Below are 21360 nucleotides of genomic sequence, written 5' to 3' on the forward strand. Positions count from 1 at the left end.
TACCCTGTGACAGAAGATCGCTAGACACAGAACATTTGTGGTGATTAGTTGACTCTGAACTTAGACTGCATGAGATGACAGCTGGGTTATCGTTACTTCTGAAGCCTGCCCCGCCCTTCTTTCATCAGTCACCGACGCAAGGGCTGTAGTCAGACAGATCTTGAGCTAACTAAAAATATACCCTAACACGTACTCCCGATCCAATATTTTAGTTCCCTAGTTAGGGAGTTAAATCAGCTCGTAAGTAAGCAATTAGCTATTATGCTAGTAATAGTTTACTAGGACTAGGTAGCGGGCTAACTGAATCATTAGCTGACGTTAGTTAGCTACCTAACTAACTAGGTAGCCATCTACCAGGACCCATAACAAGTAACGTTAACTAGTTAGATCTAACGTTGGCTAGTTACCGACCGTACTGCTATGTCAACCGTAGTTCGTTAGCTAGCTAACGTTAACTTATCAGTTTCATACCCCACCTTCCAGCTGGTTGGATAGTAGAGGCTAACGTCAGCTAAATAGCTTGCTTCTGGTAATGTTACATAGAAAAACTTTCATACAGTTGTTGTAAAGTTTAAAAACCAAATTCCAAATGAACAAAATAGGTATTAGATATAGCTGGACATGCTATCACTTTACCTTGAAGAGTTCCGCTCCTCTTGAGAGACCGGAATCAATGAATAAATTAGCTGTATTTAGCTGGCTAACTAACCTTTTACCAGTTTTTTTCTTACCAGCAACAGGAGCCGCAGCATCAACGCACCCACCATCTCTTCCGGTATGCAAAATAGAAAACCTTCAAAATAATAGTTGAAATCTCAAGAACCGCAAACAAAATGAATATATGGCCACTGATATTGTTTAGAAAACGGCAGCCCTGCCACTTGTTTTCGTATACAGCTGAGGGATGGGGAAATGTAACCCCTCTCAAATTCAGAGTGCTCTGACACAGTCCGTGTTAGGTGTGGGAATCTGTCTAATGCACACAGGTGACCCACCCAAAAAAAGAGATTTACACAAATCCCCCATTGTTTAATTGGATTTATTACATGCAGACATTTGAGGCACCAGGAATTATTTATACATTCAAAAACCAAAAACATTGCATGTTATAATTCCTATATTCAGTACATGTATATAGAAAAATATAATTGCAGCTACCTGTATGCAACAAAGAATAAGGGTAAAAGGATGACATGAAATGCATAACCAAATAGTGTAAAAAGTACATCAAAATACGTTATTTTAATGTAACAGTGTATATTTCATTGTGTACTAAAACCATCTGTACGACAAAGGCAGCAGCACCATATTAGTATATATAAAACATGGTACAGTCTTCTATACAAAAAAGCCCACGTCATTAAAGGCAAAACCTAATGGTAACTGTTAAAGTGATAATTCACCCAAATTACAAAATTACATATTGGTTTCCTTTGGGTGAACTATCCCTTTAACAACTCTGGGGACCACAGTGAGGTGGGGTCGGATGTATGGTAAGACATTAATAAAAATACTCTATGGATTATTACATCATGTTAGTTTAAGAGGCCCATCGGACAAATTATTTTGCCACTATACCCACCATATAGTGCTGATCCGTCTTCTGAACCGGAACCCCAACAGATGCTAGCCAGCTAACTAGCTTGTAGTCAGCTAGCGGCCATCAGCCACCTCTAGCACGGAAAACTCTCGCCAGTCTGCACAGCGCGACTCAAACCAGAGCAATTCTGACTTATTTTTCTCCATATCTCCGGATTCCTACCACAAGCTCTGAACGTTTTTTTCCCCCACCTGGATCACCGCAGCTAGCTAGCTGCTATTCGAGTGGCCACTCCTGGCTAACGTCACTGTCCCGAAGCAATAACCAATTAGCCTGGTGCTAGCCTTGCTAGGCCCATCTCCCAGCTAGTCAAAGAGGTCCACCAGCCACTACTTGGGCTACAATACCTCTTTTTGCCAACTGGCTTGGACCCCCACCGACTCATTACGACTGGACCACCGACGTGATTCGCCCAATGGGGTTTTTCTCAACTGGCTCCGCCGTCGTTTCGTCCCGAAATCCCATCCGCTAGCATGCTAGCCGCGGCCTGCTAGCTGTCCAGAGCACATCGGCCTGCTAGCTGTCCAGAGCACATCGGACTGTTAGCTTAAGAGGCCCACCGGACAAATTCTTTGGCTACTATACCTATTCTGCCAATTGGCCTGGTTAACTACACGGAGCCCTGCTGATCCGTCTGCCGATGTAATAGCACAAGGGGGCCACAACACACTTTCTTTCTTCGCAACGTCCCTCCAAGGCCCTTCTAGCCCCGGCCCGCAAGCTGCCTGAAGCCACTCACTGAACTCCTATGATCACTCGGCTACGCATGCCTCTCGCTAACGTCAATATGCCTTGTCCATTGCTGTTTTGGTTAGTATTTATTGCCTTATTTCACTGTAAAGCCTCTAACCCTGCTCAATACGCCTTATTTAACACTTTAGTTCCACCTACCACACATGCGGTGACATCACCTGGTTTAAATGATATTTCTAGGGACAATATCTCTTTCATCGTCACTCTAGGCACAGGTTTACCCTCACTGTATCCAAATCCTACCATACCTTTGTCTGTACATTATGCCTTGAATCTATTCTACCGTGCCCAGAAATCTGCTCCTTTTACTCTCTGTTCTGAACGTACTAGACAACCAGTTATTTTAGCCTTTAGCTGTACCCTTATCCTACTCCTCCTCTGTTCCTCTGGTGATTTGGAAGTTAATACAGGCCCTGCAGTGCCTAGCTCCACTCCCATTCACCAAGCGCTATCATTTGCTGACTTCTGTAACCGTAAAAGCCTTGGTTTCATGCATGTTAACATTAGAAGCCTCCTCAAGTTTGTTTTAATCACTGCCTTAGCACACTCTGCCAACCCGGATGTCCTAGCCGTGTCTGAATCCTGGCTCAGGAAGACCACCAAAACCCCTGAAATTTCCATCCCTAACTATAACATTTTCCAACAAGATAGAACTGCCAAAGGGGACGGTGTTGCAATCTACTGCAGAGACAGCCTGCAGAGTTCTGTCTAACTATCCAGGTCTGTACCCAAACAATTCGAGCTTCTACTTTTAAAAATACACCTTTCCAGAAACAAGTCTCTCACCGTTGCCGCTTACTATAGACCACCCTCTGCCCCCGGCTGTGCCCTGGACACCATATGTGAACTGATTGCCTCCCATCTATCTTCAGAGCTAGTGCTGCTAGGTGACCTAAACTGGGACATGCTTAACACCCCGGCCATCCTACAATCTAAGCTTGATGCCCTCAATCTCTCACAAATTATCAATGAACCCACCAGGTACAACCCCAAATCCGTAAACACGAGCACCCTCATAGATATCATCCTAACCAACTTGCCCTCCAAATACACCTCTGCTGTTTTCAACCAAGATCTCAGCGATCACTGCCTCTATAACTGCATCCGTAACGGGTCTGCGGTCAAACGACCACCCCTCATCACTATCAAACGCTCCCTAAAACACTTCAGCCAGCAGGCCTTCCTAATCGACCTGGCCCGGGTATCCTGGAAAAATATTGACCTCATCCCGTCAGTAGAGGATCCCTGGTCATTCTTTAAAAGTGCCTTCCTCACCATCTTAAATAAGCATGCCCCTTTCAAAAAACTTAGAACCAGGAACAGATATAGCCCTTGGTTCTCTCCAGACCTGACTGCCCTTGACCAGCACAAAAACATCCTGTGGCGTTCTGCATTAGCATCGAATAGCCCCCGTGATATGCAACTTTTCAGGGAAGTCAGGAACAAATATACACAGGCAGTGCTATGGCTAGCTTTTTCAAGCAGAAATTTACATCCTGTAGCACAAACTCAAAAAAGTTCTGGGACACTATAAAGTCCATGGAGAATAAGAGCACCTTCTCCCAGCTGCCCACTGCACTGAGGCTAGCAAACACTGTTATCACCGATAAATCCACTATAATTGAGAATTTCAATAAGCATTTTTCAACGGCTGGCCATGCTTTCCACCTGGCTACCCCTACCCCGGTCAACAGCCCTGCACTCCCCACGGCAACTCGCCCAAGCCTCCCCCATTTCTCCTTCACCCAAATCCAGATAGCTGATGTTCTTAAAGAACTGCAAAACCTGGACCCCTACAAATCAGCCGGGCTAGACAATCTGGACCCTCTCTTTTTAAAATGATCTGCTGAAATTGTTGCAACCCCTATTACTAGCCTGTTCAACCTCTCTTTCGTATCGTCTGAGATTCCCAAAGATTGGAAATTGCCGCGGTCATCCCCCTCTTCAAAGGGGGAGACACTCTAGACCCAAATTGCTGCAGACCTATATCTATCCTACCCTGCCTTTCTAAGGTCTTCGAAAGCCAAGTTAACAAACAGATTACCGACCACTTCGCATCCCACCGTACCTTCTCCGCTATGCAATCTGGTTTCAGAGCTGGTCATGGGTGCACCTCAGCCACGCTCAAGGTCCTAAACGATATCATAACCGCCATCGATAAGATACATTACTGTGCAGCTGTATTCATCGACCTGGCAAAGGCTTTCGACTCTGTCAATCACCACATGCTTATTGGCAGACTCAACAGCCTTGGTTTCTCAAATGTTTGCCTCGCCTGGTTCACCAACTACTTCTCTGATAGAGTTCAGTGTGTCAAATCGGAGGGCCTGTTGTCTGGACCTCTTGCAGTCGATATGGAGGTGCCACAGGGTTCAATTCTTGGGCCGACTCTCTTCTCTGTATACATCAATGATCTCGCTCTCGCTGCTGGTGATTCTCTGATTCACCTCTACGCAGACGACACCATTCTGTATACTTCTGGCCCTTCTTTGGACACTGTGTTAACTAACCTCCAGACAAGCTTCAATGCCATACAACACTCCTTCCGTGGCCTCCAACTGCTCTTAAATGCAAGTAAAACTAAGTGCATGCTCTTCAACCGATCACTGCCCGCCCGTCCAGCATCACTACTCTGGGCGGTTCTGACTTAGAATATGTGGACAACTACAAATACCTAGGTGTCTGGCTAGACTGTAAACTCTCCTTCCAGACTCACATTAAGCATCTCCAATCCAAAATTACATCTAGAATCAGCTTCCTATTTCGCAAAAAAGCATCCTTCACTCATGCTGCCAAACATAACCTCGTAAAACTGACCATCCTACCGATCCTCAACTTCGGCGATGTCATCTATAAAATAGCCTCCAACACTCTACTCAACAAATTGGATGCAGTTTATCACAGTGCCATCCGTTTTGTCACCAAAGCCCCATATATTACCCACCACTGTGACCTGTATTCTCTCGTTGGCTGGCTATCGCTTCATACTCGTCGCCAAACCCATTGGCTCCAGGTCATCTACAAGTCTCTGCTAGGTAAAGCCCCGCCTTATCTCAGCTCACTGGTCACCATAGCAGCACCCACCCGTAGCACGCGCTCCAGCAGGTATATCTCACTGGTCACCCCCAACGCCAATTCCTCCTTTGGCCGCTTCTCCTTCCAGTTCTCTGCTGCCAATGACTGGAACAAACTGCACAAATCTCTGAAGCTGGAGACTTTTACCTCCCTCACTAGCTTTAAGCACCAGCTGTCAGAGCAGCTCACATATCACTGCACATGTACATAGCTCATCTGTAATTAGCCCATCCAATCAACCTCATCCCCATCCTGTATTTATTTATTTAGCTCCTTTGCACCCCAGTATCTCTACTTGCACATTCATCCTCTGTACATCCTACCATTCCAGTGTTTAATTGCTATATTGTAATTGCTTCGCCACCATGACCTATTTAAATAAAGGTGACACTTTTTTTTCTTTCACGTTCACACAATCAGAATGGTTCAGTCTGTTATAGCTCAGTAGCCACTTCAGCTTTAGTTTCTTGTATGCCAACCGCTCGAGGTGACCACACACTGTAACCAGAATGGGATTATCTTAAACACACAAGCAGACCAAGGGTGTGCTGGTCAGTGACTCAAATGGCACCCTATTCCCTATATAGTGCACTACTTTTAACCAGGGCCCATAGGTAATTGGGTGTCCTTTGGGACGCAACCCTGGTTTCGAGGTCACCCCTCCAAGGTCACACCACAGGAAAATATATGTTGGCATGGCAATGTCATCCACAACACAAAATGAAAGGTATTTCAACGTTTGAAGAGCTGACCTCATCACTTTATATCCAGATATTTAACTATAAAAGCATTTCTTTATCCCAACGGTGAACTTATGAGTAACAACTCAAAAGTAAAGTTGTATAACCAGACATTGAACAAGTCTCTCAGTTTTGTAAAAGTAATTCCAATACATTGACTGTCCTATGCATACTGTAGTCTTATACACTTTATAGCCTACTCCAGTGGCTTGAAAAGCAAACGCTTCAAAGCTCACTTTCCAGTCTTACTTTTGTTTGTTGTTAGCATTGTCCATTATACAGTCAACAAATGCAAATGCTTTTCGGGTCATACATTTCAAAATAAAGAGGTGAAACCTGTCGGTTTTCAGACATGAACAGAATAATTACACACGTCAATGTGTCTTAACCTAGCAAATATTCTGCTTGAAAACATAAAAAACATTAAAGTCAGACAATTCCACAACAATATATGTAAACATTATTCAATGCATTGATGAAATCCGCTAACAGTCATCTGAGAATGTCCCTTTCCCATTGCTATATAAAAGGTTGATAAATGCTATTATTTAGTGTATTATACAGAGCTTCTGCTAAACGTGAGTGTGTGTGACCCTTTCTTTACTGACACACACACGTGTCCTTGCTTGTGATACATGGCAGGGTCCTCAGAGCTTACTGGGTCCTCTCCCTCCCTCCCTGTCATCCTTCCATCCCTCTGTCTGGGTTGTCCCTTGCCCCCGACCCCCTTTCCCCCATGAATGACACAGGAAGAGCAACGAGAGGTCAGTCAGAGGTCAGTTAAGGGACAGTGAGGCACAGTGAGGCGTTGGACATTACCACCTCACTTCCAGGTGGCGGCAGCTGGGCGAGGCCCGGTGCCCACCTTCGCCGTTCCCTTAGACCCCAGCGACTGGCCTGAGCGACCGTAGGTCACGTTCTGCATTCTCGCTCAGCGCCTGCTCCTCGTCGTACCTGAGGAAGGGAGAGATAGAGGGAGGGAGGCAGGGAGAGAGAGAGGCAGGGACAGAGGGGAAGACAGAGAGAGGCAGGGTGGGAGAGAGTGGTGAGAGAGAGAGACAAAGGCAGGAAGGGAGGGGAAGAGACAGAGAGAGACAGAGAATAGAGAGAGGGAGTACTCTTAGAAAAAAGGCTTCCAAAAGGGTTCTTCGGCTGCCCCCATAGGAGAACCCTTTTTGATGCCAGGTAGAACCTTTTTTGGTTCCAGGTAGAACTCTTTTGTGTTCCAAGGGTTCTTCAAAGGGTTCTCCTATGTGGATAGCCGAAGAACAGTTTTAGGTCCTAGATATCACCTTTTTTTCTAAGAGTGTATGTGTAAGACAGAGTACTGGAAAGAGCTACAGTGGGGTACGAAATTATTGACACCCTTGATAAAGATGAGCAAAAATAGAGATCTTTGGCCATGCACACCAGTGGTGGGTTTGGCATCGAAATGAGAATGCATGAGCAGAAAAGAACCCAGTACTGTAAAGTTTGGTGGTGTATCTTACAGGGCTATTTTGCTTCCACTGGTCATGGGGTCCTTGTTAAAGTCAACGGCATCATGAACTTTATCTAGTATCAGGATATTATTGACAAAAACCTGGTTGCCTCTGCCAGGAAGCTGAAACTTGGCCGCATGTGGAACTTCCAGCAATACAATAACCCCAAGCACACTTTAAAATCCACAAAGAAATGGTTAATTGGCTCCAAAATCAAAAGTAGAAACCTATTGAAAAGCTGTGGTTTGAATTGAAGAGGGCAGTCTATAAGCGCAGACGAAGTATATCAAGGATCTGGAAGGATTCTGTCAGTGGAGGCTGCTGAGGCGAGGACGACTCATAATAACGCCTGGAACAGAATAAATGGAAACCATGTGTTTGATGGATTTGATACCATTTCACTCATTCTGCTCCAGCCATTACCAAGAGCCCGTCCTCCCCAATTATAGTGCCACCAACCTGCTGTGGATTCTGTATGTAGGAATGGTCTAAGATCCCACCCAAAGTGTTATCCAACTCATAAAATAAGTAAGGATGCCGGATATAGGAAGTATAAAGACAATATAGTGATAACGTCACAACAAAAATTTACCTCTGAGGTAAAAGGCTGTGTGCAACAATGACTAGAAGCTGCTATGCGGTGAATCGTAGATGGCTTGTTTCAGTTCATCTGATCCTGAATCAGTTCACGGTTATAGATATTTTCTCTAACCATTAATCCTGGCTTGACGGACCAATAGTTCCACAACGGAAAACCCTGCCCATCTGGCAATCCAGTATTTGATTTTCTTTTTACAAATAGTGTTGTTTTTTTACCCTGGGCCACGTTCCGTAGTCAAACGTTGTCAAATGTTGCAGATAGAAATGCCATGATTAGATCCGACTTGATTCCATATTCTACATGTCAGAGAAGCATAGCATAATTCTATCTAAATATTCTGAAATGCTGCGTCCTGCTGAACACGCCCCAGGCCTGTTTTCTCCCTCAAGCGCTGTGATAGGAGGGGGCTGTCACTCACAGGACTTGGTAGTTGCCCAGGGCCTCTCGGGGTGGGCTGCGGTTCCAGCGGCAGTCGGGAATGTCCCCGTTGGGTGTGACGATGTTGAGAATGTCATTGATCAGATTGTACTTCAGGATCCGGTCGTTGGCTGTGCTGGAGGTGAGCGACGGAGAAGCGTTGACCTGGAAGACAGACGCGGAATAGACACGCACACAGCAGAGAGCACAGGTCAGGATAAGCATTAGTCATTATGTACACACGGGCCAGCATGGAAAGTTCTGTCCTGAGTATGAGTAGAGTACAAAGTACTGGAGACTAGTAACAGGCAGGAATGACCTCACTATTTCACTGTTTTCATTTCCTATCGCTGCTTATCAGGCAGGAAATGTACCACACGGACAATGTATTAGCAGCAACAGGGGGTGTGGGTTGTAAATATACTGGCACACAGACACCCACATGGACAACTAAGAGAGAGAAAAAGAGAGAGACCAATCGCAGAAAGACACACACACACACGCACACACGCACACACGCACGCACACACACACACACACACACACACACACACACACACACACACACACACACACACACACACACACACACACACACACACACACACACACACACACACACACACACACACACACACACACACCTTTATTTAACTAGGCAAGTCAGTTAAGAACAAATTCTTATTTTCAATGACGGCCTAGGAACAGTGGGTTAACTGCCTGTTCAGGGGCAGAACGACAGATTTGTACCTTGTCAGCTTGGGGAATTGAACTTGCAACCTTTCGGTTACTAGTCCAACGCTCATAACAACAGACAATTGTTTCATTGTGCCATTCCTAAATCCTAAAAACATACATAACTGCTGGTGAACCAGAGTACTGTTTGTTTTCTGTACATTGCCTTGAGCAGGTTTAAGTCAAACACACTTCAGACACAAACACACAGAGAGAAAAGTCAACCCTAAGGATATTAAACTTGCTAGACAGAGAAGGAACGCAGCACTGGTTTCACTTCACAAACAATGCAGAACAAAGAAAACATTTTGACACAAGCTCATCTTAGTAGGAACTAGAATTAGTGAGTAAAACTATAGTATGTTCACAATAAGAGAGACATCATTTTTGCCTATGTCATGTAATTACAGTGTGTGTGTGGGTGGGCGCCTCACCTCAATAAGCCATGGCTTCAGCTTGTCATCGATGATGATGTCATATCCATAACACTCAAAGCAATGTTTATCATTGTTCATGACGGGCTGTGAAGAGAGAGAGAGAGGGAGAGGGAGAGAGAGTGTTTAGAGGGGAAAAGGAAGTTAGTGTGTTGAGTGTGTGGGACAGGAGTGAAAAAGGGAAGAGCAGCTGCAACACAGCAGGGATAAAATGGGGAACATGTTTTTGTTTCAGTATGTGTGTGTGACCACTCACAGCGACAGCCTTTAGGGACTGCACCATGATCCAGTGGATCTGGTCAAATAGTCGGCTGGTCACCTCCTTCCCCCTGGTGCTCTCCAGGTAGACGCAGGTTACTGACCGTCCACTTCCCACCGTGGACATGGTTATAGTCATCCTGCAACGTGTATAGATGTATTGTACACATGTAGAAATATATACACATAGAAACTCATATATTTATGTAGGAGCCATTTCTGCCTGTTTTAGGCCCATTTAGTGTGTTGTGTATATGTTATCTGTCTTGACAACACACACACACACACTTACCCCATGTCTCTGAATGGCCACATTGGTCAGATGCACAAACATGTTGTCCAGTTCACTAGTGCTGGGGGTGTACTTCACTGTGCAAAACCGGCAGAAACCCAGTTTATACCTGGAAGCAACACAAAGGTCCAAATGGACCAAATTGTCAAATACTGATCTGATCAAATGCTGAAGTTATAATTTATCCTAGCAATATCCTTTATTAATGTTTTACAGAATTTGGAAGACTCATTTGCGACCAAGCTTTAACTTCCTGACTTGAGATGTTGCTTCCATATATCCACATACCTTTCCTTCCTCATGATGCCATCTATTTTGTGAAGTGCACCAGTCCCTCCTGCAGCAAAGCACCCCCACAACATGATGCTGCCACCCCCGTGCTTCACGATTGGGATGGTGTTCTTCGGCTTGCAATCCTCCCATTTTTCCTCCAAACATAACGATGGTCATTATGGCCAAACAGTTCTATTTTTGTTTCATCAGACCAGAGGACATTTCTCCATGTGCAGTTGCAAACCGTAGTCTGGCTTTTTTGTGGTGGTTTTGGAGCAGTAGCTTCTTCCTTGCTGAGCGGCCTTTCAGGTTATGTCGATATAGGACTCGTTTTACTGTGGATATAGATACTTTTGTACCTGTTTCCTCCAGCATCTTCACAATGTCCTTTGCTGTTGTTCTGGGATTGATTTGCACTTTTCGCACCTAAGTACGTTCATCTCTATGAGACAGAACGCGTCTCCTTCCTGAGCGGTATGACGGCTTTGTGGTCCCATGGTGTTTATACTTGCGTACTATTGTTGGTACAGATGAACGTGGTACCTTCAGGCGTTTTTAAATTGCTCCCAAGGATGAACCAGACTTGTGGAGATCTACAATTTCTTTTCTGAGGTCTTGGCTGGTTTCTTTTGATTTTCCCATGATGTCAAGCAAAGAGGCACTGAGTTTGAAGGTAGGCGTTGAAATACATCCACAGGTACACCTTTTTCATAATTACATAATTATGAAAAAGTATATGCATACTGCACTGTTTATAATGATGTATTTGCATTTCTATGTTTCTGTTAGTATAGGGACAATTAAGTTATTATCTATCTATTACCTATCACCTATCCAGTCATTTCAGAGCGGTAGGACTTGAGGGAAATGAAACCGGGCTGTAGGCTTTAGGTTAATCATAAACCTACATGTAACACTTGAGAGGTCGATAGGTGGTAACCAACACATAGAGACGCAGGTCAAACTTCTTGCCTCCGATCAGCAGTGGGTTGTCGATGTACAGAGAGATGACATAGGCCTCCTTGCCACTTGAGGCCGCTACAAACCTAGCAAAAACAAAGGAAACAGAGCATCAGTCATTTATCTATGGACAACTCATCTACAGACAATGCTGTTGAGAACAGCAGATTCAAGAGTAGTGGGGTAATACTACCTGTATGACATATGCAAATGCAGGCAAACACTCACCTTTGGCAGTTACACACAGGACATGTTTATCAGTAGTTAGTAGAGGTGTGTGTGTGTGTGTGTGTGTGTGTGTGTGTGTGTGTGTGTGTGTGTGTGTGTGTGTGTGTGTGTGTGTGTGTGTGTGTGTGTGTGTGTGTGTGTGTGTGTGTGTGTGTGTGTGTGTGTGTGTATATACAGTTGAAGTCGGAAGTTTACATACACTTAGGTTGGAGTCATTAAAACTCGTTTTTCAACCACTCCACAAATTTCTTGTTAACAAACTATAGTTTTGGCAAGTCGGTTAGGACATCTACTTTGTACATGACATGTAATTATTCCAACAATTGTTTACAGACATATTATTTCACTTATAATTCACTGTATCACAATTCCAGTTGGTCAGAAGTTTACATACACTAAGTTGACTCTGCTTTTAAACAGTTTGGAAAATTCCAGAAAATTATGTTATTGATTTAGAAGCTTCTGATAGGCTAATTGACATAATTTGAGTCAATTGGAGGTGTACCTGTGGATGTATTTCAAGGCCTTCCTTCAAACTCAGTGCCTCTTTACTTGACATCATGGGAAAATCAAAAGAAACCAGCCAAGACCTCAGAAAAAAAATTGTAGACCTCCACAAGTCTGGTTCATCCTTGGGAGCAATTTAAAAACGCCTGAAGGTACCACGTTAATCTGTACAAACAATAGTACGTAAATATTGTACGGCGTGCGTACTGGCGGTAGAGAAGTCAGGCACAGGAGAGCAAAGACTGTGTTCCAACGGCGCAGTTTAATGATAAAAATCACCGTGAACAAAATACAATAATCATAATGGGACAAAACCCCAGACATAACGTGCACAAGCACTTACAAAAAACAATACCGGAAAAGGATATGTGGGGAACAGAGGGTTAAATACACAACATGTAATTGATGGGATTGAAACCAGGTGTGTGGGAAGACAAGACAAAACAAATGGAAAATGAAAGGTGGATCGGCGATGGCTAGAAAACCGGTGACGTTGACCTCAGAACGTCGCCCGAACAAGGAGAGGGACCGACTTCGGAGGAAGTCGTGACAAGTATAAACACCATGGGACCACGCAGCCGTCATACCGCTCAGGAAGGAGACGCATTCTGTCTCCTAGAGAGGAACGTACTTAGGTGCGAAAAGTGCAAATCAATCCCAGAACAACAGCAAAGGACCTTGTGAAGATGCTGGAGGAAACAGGTACAAAAGTATCTATATCCACAGTAAAACAAGTCCTATATCGACATAACCTGAAAGGTCGCTCAGCAAGGAAGAAGCTATTGCTCCAAAACCACCACAAAAAAGCCAGACTAGGGTTTGCAACTGCACATGGAGAAATGTCCTCTGGCCTGATGAAACAAAAATAGAACTGTTTGGCCATAATGACCATCGTTATATTTGGAGGAAAAAGGGAAGGATTGCAAGACGAAGAACACCATCCCAACCGTGAAGCACGGGGGTGGCAGCATCATGTTGTGGGGGTGCTTTGCTGCAGGAGGGACTGGTGCACTTCACAAAATAGATGGCATCATGAGGATGAAAAAGTATGTGGATATATTGAGGCAACATCTCAAGACATCAGTCAGGAAGTTAAAGCTTGGTCGCAAATGAGTCTTCCAAATGCACAATGACCCCAAGGATACTTCCAAAATGGCTTAAGGACAACACAGTCAAGGTATTGGAGTGGCCATCACAAAGCCCTGACCTCAATCCCATAGAAAATTTGTGGGCAGAACTGAAAAAGTGTGTGCGAGCAGGGAGGCTGACAAACCTGACTCAGTTACACCAGCTCTGTCAGGAGGAATGGGTCTATATTCACCCAACTTATTTTGGGAAGCTTGTGGAAGGCTACCCAAAACATTTGACCCAAGTTAAACAGTTTAAAGGCAATGCTAACAAATACTAATTGAGTGTATGTAAACTTCTGACCCACTGGGAATGTGATGAAATAAATAAAAGCTGAAATAAATAATTCTCTCTACTATTATTCTGACATTTCACATTATTAAAATAAAGTGGTGATCCTAACTGACCTAAGACAGAGAATTTTTACAAGGATTAAATGTCAGGAGTTTTGAAAAACTGAGTTTAAATGTATTTGGCTAAGGTGTATGTAAACTTCCGACTTCAGCTGTATGTATGTGTGGGTGTGGTTGTGGGTGTGTGTCAGCACTCACGTGGAGGTACGGCTGTCTCGGGACCACTTTTTGATCTGGGAAAGTTTGTTGATGAGGAAAATGCCTTTTCCCTGAGCCTTCCCACACGGCTTCATTATCCACGTGCTGGAAGGACTCTTACGGAACTCCTCCACAAACAGATTATAATCCGCTGGAAGCATGAACGTCACCGGCACAAAGTCTGGGACACAACCAGAGAGGGAGTTAGGGAGTATAAAAACGCAGAGAAATATGAAAGGACAGTATTGATGACATTTGTTTAACAGCACAAAACAATGAGTGAGTTTAGCTGTTATAGCCCAAGACCCCGAAAAAGGGCCACTTCTAATCAGAGCCCCTTGTAGCAGGTGCAACTGAAATTTAAATGTATCTTACATCCACATTTTTTTTAACATATGCTGTAAGTAAGCAGTGTGTGTGTACGGGAAAGCTCATAACTAACACCTAAATAAAGGTATTTCCCGTTTTCGTCTTTCTCGGCCAGCGGGCTTCCCTCCTTCTCCATATCTTTACGGTAGCGTTTGATGTTCTTGATCATCAGGTCCTTCCTGGTCAGCTCGTAGTGGTTGGGGAAGTGGTTAACCATCTGCTCGTCCGAGAGACGGTAACCCGTGTCCACACTGAACACGTTCCGTATAGTCTGGACGCTCATCCTATAGGGAGGCATAGACGGATCATAAACAGGGTTTCCCCAAGGCTGATGGACATTCGCGGGGGTAGTCAGTCAGGGATGGGATTTTTGTGATTAATCAGGAATTTCAGTTTTTCTGAACGACATTATCCGTTATTTACAGTTACACATCATTGCAATTTGTCTAATTTACCCCTGAACCAATATCTTTATGTATTTATTTGTACTGTTTTTTAGGTTGTCCTGGGCTGTGTTCAGTAGGCACAAATAAAAGAAAACATTTTAAAAAGATGAGCGTTTTTATTGGACAAGACCAAGTAGTAATGTCTGTTTCAAAGCATTCTTCTCTCCTGATCAGTGCACACTGAACACGACCCTGATCTCTGTATGTGCTACACTGGCATTCATAAGCACCCACTGTGTATTGTCACTCAGAGAAAGCTCCATAGCTCCAGTGACAGCCTACCAGTAGAAGTTCCAGTCCTCGCTCTCTGTGACCTGAGTCCATCCTCTCTTCTCAAAGTTGTTGATGAGTACGGATTTCTCAATGTCGGTCACCCATTTCACCTTATTAGCCATGGTTCCTCCTCTCTCTCTCTCTCTCTCTCTCTCTCTCTCTCTCTCTCTCTCACACACACACACACAGACACGGAAACACACACCAATGCAAGCACAAACACACATGCAAAGATGAGCTTAGCACGTGTAATAAACATAGGTATAACTAACCTTAATAGTCTATTGTTTTGCCCATGATGAGCCACTGCTGTTAGCTATCTCGCAAAAACACTGAATTAATGTGCTATATTCACAAATATATTTTGGTAGCATTTTGGTGTACTGTAAAGCATTGGACACAATCGCGTTATGTCAGCTAGCTAAGTATCTATGTATCCTTCCACACCAAATAACAGTTTTAGCTAGCTACCTGGAAATCGATCTTCTAATCTTCTTGTCAGACAACCTGTCATCAGTCCCAGCTAGCTGGATCCACCCTGCCTGAGACACCTGCAAAGGAGTATGATTTTCATCCAATCGTGATGTCTGGTTCAATCGCCTTCAAGGGGAATTTAATGCAAATTATAAAGGAGAAATCCTAAATTTATTGACTTCACCCATGTAACGTTAATCTGCTAAAAGGGTGGATGCTAGTTATCTTTTATCATGATTTATTGATCCATCCCAGTCAGCTGGAAGATGAATACCGTGCTCTTCCGGGTGAATAACCAGGCAACCGACGACGCGTCGAACTGTCAAATATTCCCCGCTCGGTCCACCTCAGGGTTGGGCTAAATGCACATGGTCCAATTTTTTTCATGCAAGGACATTTTTCGCCTCGTGTTGCCCTCTAGTGGTTGTTGAGAGAAACACACCTCAAGGATCTTCCTGGTGTAACTGCCATAGGCGTGGCTGTTGAATTGATAATTGTGGCAGTTACCTGAAAACAACAGATTAAAGGACGCTGCTGTAAGTAGGAACATTTTAAACAACTGTGAAATGTTCAAAACATTTTTATATTCACGATATTGTTCTATAATGCCCCTATTATTTGCTTTACAGGGCGGCGTCTACTTTAATCTACAAAATAGGTACGTTTGACATGTTTTGTTATTCTACAATGCACCTGTTCCTTTGTTGTCAGACAAGGAACATTGTGTAGACAGATATTGACTGCAGTACTGCTCTTCCATAGATGTGAAACTCGATGACAATCTCATTGTTTAAATATTTTACATTGAAATGGGGCAAATTATACTCTATTTTTTGCTTGTGTGATCTTCAAATCGACCTAATATTTGTTTGGTGAAGAGGACGACATCACCTTGTTTTGACAAACCCCTATCAAACATTACTATCCACAAATAATATTTCCCCCCAATTGTTATGATTTGATCATGTTGTAGAGCTAAGGCATATATGGTGTTATTAGCAATAATACTATTATTAATTTAATAGTTAAATAATTCATAGTATCTTTATTACATATATTTTACATTATTGTATTTATTTCTATTTGCCAATTATTTTAAAGCAAGACTAATTACAAATCCATCCTTTCATTGGATTGGTTTGAGACATTACATTTGTAAAGACATTATGTATTATTACAAAATCAAATGTATATTTTAAGATGACAAAACAAGGAAGCAATTGTTTTGCGATGGTAGCCGTTTGGTTGATTTGAGTAATGGAAATCCACCATTTGCATTGCGACTACCTCTCCAACAGCACGGGAGCAGAGGGACAGAACAGTTTAGGGACAGGTGAGCAGAGCCACGGGCGTGTTCAACACTAAACTCTCTTGTGTTTCACATCGAGATTCCTAGTAAAAACTGACGTGACATGCACTAATGTAGGTCACACACACGTGTGTTTATTTATGTGTCGCGCGCGCGCACACACTGTATCTTGAAACCTCATTGAGCCCATCCTGTGCAGTGAATCCTGAAGATGACATCCTTTCAGGATGAGGAACATAGCTTCCACATAATTTAGGAGTGCAACACACTGAAACTCATGACGTGTGTGGCAAACTTTTCTTTTTTCAGAAAACAAAATGGTAGAGCACGGAAGAGAGCGATGCCGTGCCATTTCGCTCAGGGCTGGACCTAGTGAGGTGGACAACATCACCCTGTCTGATGTGAATCTCAGGTAGAGGCTACGTCACTCTAGTCTTGACCTGTTTATCAGTTTACACAGATGATACAAGATAAGAAATTGTTACATTTTACTCAAACTCTCTCATAAATCAAATCCAATTTTATTGGTCACATACACATATTTAGCTGATGTTATCTCTTATAATGATGTCATAACAGACATTCAAAGGCAGTATTTGAACCCTCATTTCCTCCTCCATTGAAGTAGTCACTAATCTGGCATTTTGGGTGAAAGCAAAATGGTTGAAAGTGGACACTTTGTTGCTACCCAATCACTGATTACCTCAAGGAATAAAGAACACATTTCTAATGTTTCGTGAACATAATTTCTGTCCGTCCCTCCTTTAGGATCCATGCCTGGGCTGCCCGGACTACAGGTTGTCAGCTGGCAGAGATTGGTGACAGACTGGACCGTGAATGGGCAGAGAGACACTCTAATCAGTGGCCTGTGCCACAAACTCTCCATGTGACAAGTCCTGCCCATGCCCTGACTAGAAGCATCTACAGGTGAGGGCTCAAAGACCAGGATCTATTGTGCCAAACAACTAGTAAATCAGTGCTTATTTTGCACATAAGAAATATTTAACACGTGATAAATGAAAATAATATGGTTAACAAAGATTTCATGTAATTCATTATCAGGTGGATACAAGGACAGCTTTGGGGAGTGAAAAGTTTGCCCGGTGTGGCCAAAGCCTGTTTGGCCTCCGCTGTCCACAGGCAGGCTACACAGAGAGCAGAGGCTTGGGTAAGAGCCACCAGCATATTACGTATACCTACAGTATCTACTTCCCTCACATCTCATGTGCATTGGGGGTAGGGGATAAGTCTCTTACTACTACTCATGTGTTGTCCCTTGCCCCTACACAGGTTTCCAGTATTCAACCTGCTAACTGCCTTGGTTGGGCCAAAGCAACGCTTGCCACTGTGGCACTGGTGGCCACGGCAACCATTTTCACTGCCTTGTGGAAGGAGTAGAAAGGCTAACCGTTGCACTGAGAGGCTGGACTTGGCTGGACTTCTGGCTACAATGTTTTGTGTTGGACAATTTCCTAATTGAGGGAGATCTTTAAACAATTTTTACTATAGACTTTAAGAAAAAGGAAATACCGTGTGTTATTGAATTGATTGTGCTGGATCACAGTTTTTAGTCTTATCAACTAATGCATGTTTTAAAGACTGTTGCTGGTTTGCAGTCTTTTCTATGAAGATTGGGCCTGTTACTGGTTAAACATTTAATTGCCACAACTATCTTATGTAGCTTATTACACAATTAAAAGGAAGCTGGAAAATGATTTTCTAATGACTTGAGAAAAAAATTAAACTTGAGAAAAACCAAACTGACTTGACTCTCATAAATACCAGGTATTTATTAATTGGTGCAAGGTCACTTGAATGAGTTCATTTGGACAGAGTAATTTCTGTCACATTGAAGGAAGTATACTGTAGGTAATGTATGTGTGTCAATGTCTTTAGTACTGGAAGGATACTGTCAATGGGTGTATATTGTACAGTATGTAGACTGTACTGTATTGATACGAGTCTCTTCACAAATCCATGAGTCCCGTCTTACTACTCAAACCATAATCCTCTCAGTCATCGTGGGTGGTGACGTCCACGTGTGTGTAGCTCTTGTAGGCCTTCATGTTGCACTTCTGCAGCGTGGCCCCCAGCTGCTTCCCGGGGCCCACCTCGTAGGTGTGGGGGAAGCTCTGACCCTGGGTCCTCTCGAACACCTCGTGGAGGGTCTGCTCCCACTTCACTGGCGACACTAGCTGCTTGACCAGCTGCCTGCGCACGTGGCCCTCATGCATGTAGCGCTTGGCGTCCACGTTGGAGTACACGTTGATCTCGGGCCGACGTACCTAAGTTGGGATGGGTAGAGAGACGGGTTTGGTAAAGGATTTTCCCACTCCTTTAAATTTATTTAGGCATTTTTGCAGGGAAACTGTAAATGTTTTTAACTAGACTTATACAATTGACAATCTGTCTGTGGTCCATGTTAGGAATCAAATCTCGTAAACTCCACCATACTTCAACCAACACGACTGGAGATATTCTATACTTGACGTATGTTGTATATTGTAACGTCCTGGCTGCACAGTACATTGACCAACTGGAAATTGAAAATATATTATTGACTGATTTGATGAAGTTCCGTACCTCCACCTGTCTGAGGACGTCTCTCAGAGGCTCGGTGGCAGACTCCATCAGCGCCGTGTGGAAGGCCCCACTCACCGGGAGTGGCCGCGCACGCAGGAAGTGAAGTTTCCTCGAGTTCTGTTGTAAGAAGTTCAGTGCCTGAGGGAGGGAGGACAGGAGGAACTGTCTGACTCATTCCCAATGTCAATTCCACCCCTAGCCCCTTCCCCTAACCCATTTATATAGCCTGCTTGACTCTGATCTCAAATAAATGTGAGGTACGTAAAGCCAGGATCTTGTGGCCCAAGAGAGTGACCCAACTTCAAAGAATAATGACTCCCCATCCATCCACTACCTCTTTGTAGCCGGCGATGACTCTCCCGTCGGGGAAAAGGTAGTTGGCCATGCTGCAGACAGGCTCCTTGATGCCCAGGCTAAGGCAGTGCTCCCTGGCCTGCAAACGGGCATGTTTGTACTTAGCCTGGGGCCATCCCATTACCGACAGCATGCCGCTAGAGATCAGCTCTGACGCGTTCTGCATGGCCTCTGCTCGCACCTTCACCGCATACAGGGCTATAGGATGAAAGACAAAAAAACTATGGTGACTTAGAATTGTTTACCATCCGTTCATAATTAAGTATAGCACAGCATTGGATAGACTATTGAGGCTCACCTTCTGCGAAATCCATGGCACCAGAAAACACCAGGGCTGCAAACTCTCCCACACTAAATCCTGCAGCAGCCACACAATTCTCAATGGCCTTGAGATGGATGAGGTCGCATATGATGACAAGATGTGCGATGAGAGTTTTGTTTGTAGAGAAATACAATAATATTATTGGTATAAAACATCAGGGTGTCTTAGGCTGTATAGTTAAACATATATTTAATGTATAATTTTCCATTAAATGCGCACTTGTAACTATTTAAATAACATGCAACTCCCAGCATCGGCTCGTACGCGGCTACAGACATGGCAACTACTATGTGGCTTACCGCTGGTTTCGTGGTTCAGCCTCTCCACAGCTGCCAGTGATGTGACAAACACGGCGGGCTGACAGTGGACTGTCTTCATCAATTCCTCCTCTGGTCCATCTAGGCACAGAGACAGCAAGTCGTAGCCCAGTATCTTCTGCGCGACGCCAAACATGTCCTTCACATTTCTGTATTTCAGAAGCCCGCGACCCATACCCACGAACTGACTCCCCTGCCCGGGGAAGAGCAGCACAGAACACTCGCTCGGTTTCTTTTTGGGTCTCCGTTGCTCTTCCTCCTTGGGCTCATTCTCCAGGAGTTGGTCTTTGGTCTCGGGTGATGTTTGTGTCCCGTTCTGTGAGCCATGCTGATGGGGGTTGTTTGACACTTTCCTGCACAAGAAGGGAAATGACCTAAGCTCCGTTATTGAGGGTATCCTCATCATGTTGAGGAGACTGGCGCCTCTCTTGTTGACTGATAAACGTTTTCGCAGGACAACGACATTATTGTTCATAGTATTGCCACATGCAATCTCTAAATTTGGTGTCCACCGAAGCGGTTCGTAGGTTTATATAAATTCACGGAACTCATATTATACACTCCGCGGGACTGTCGTTTGGCGCCGGGCGCAGCCAGATTGTTTAGGAGTGGAAAGTCGCGTTCAATTGACGTAGAAAGACGGTCAGTGTTTGGGCATTTTGCAGATTCACAAGAAATCACACAAAAACATCACAAGACGTCAAAAATACTCATATTGAAATAGCAATCTTTAGTTAGAAATATTGCAAGTGATTGTTTGAATATTTTCGCCATTGCTTGGTAGGCCCATTTACCTACACAAACAAATATGTTACATTTCTGTAGGCTTTCAAAAAACCGAGGTAAAGACAGTTTCAGGTTCGATATTCGACCGATATTC

At 43.9% G+C, this 21360-nt stretch overlaps 1 protein-coding gene and 2 pseudogenes across 3 annotated transcripts in view; all 3 read right to left on the reverse strand.

Annotated features, from left to right (window-relative positions):
* LOC129838878 (protein kinase C and casein kinase substrate in neurons protein 2-like) overlaps positions 1-907 on the reverse strand; it is a 33331-nt gene extending 32424 nt beyond the window's left edge. For 2 of the 3 annotated variants that reach the window (XM_055906119.1, XM_055906117.1), the window contains exon 1: positions 637-725. The gene's annotated coding sequence lies outside the window, so the exon portion shown is untranslated. The other variant, XM_055906118.1, reaches the window with a different exon arrangement.
* A 116-nt stretch (positions 908-1023) lies between these two features.
* On the reverse strand, positions 1024-15871 carry LOC129838849 (polyglutamylase complex subunit TTLL1-like; annotated as a pseudogene).
* Positions 15872-17404: 1533 nt separating this feature from the next.
* Positions 17405-21360, reverse strand: LOC129838850 (malonyl-CoA-acyl carrier protein transacylase, mitochondrial-like; annotated as a pseudogene).

Source organism: Salvelinus fontinalis, chromosome 39 (assembly GCF_029448725.1).
Source record: "Salvelinus fontinalis isolate EN_2023a chromosome 39, ASM2944872v1, whole genome shotgun sequence".
NCBI lineage: Eukaryota > Metazoa > Chordata > Actinopteri > Salmoniformes > Salmonidae > Salvelinus > Salvelinus fontinalis.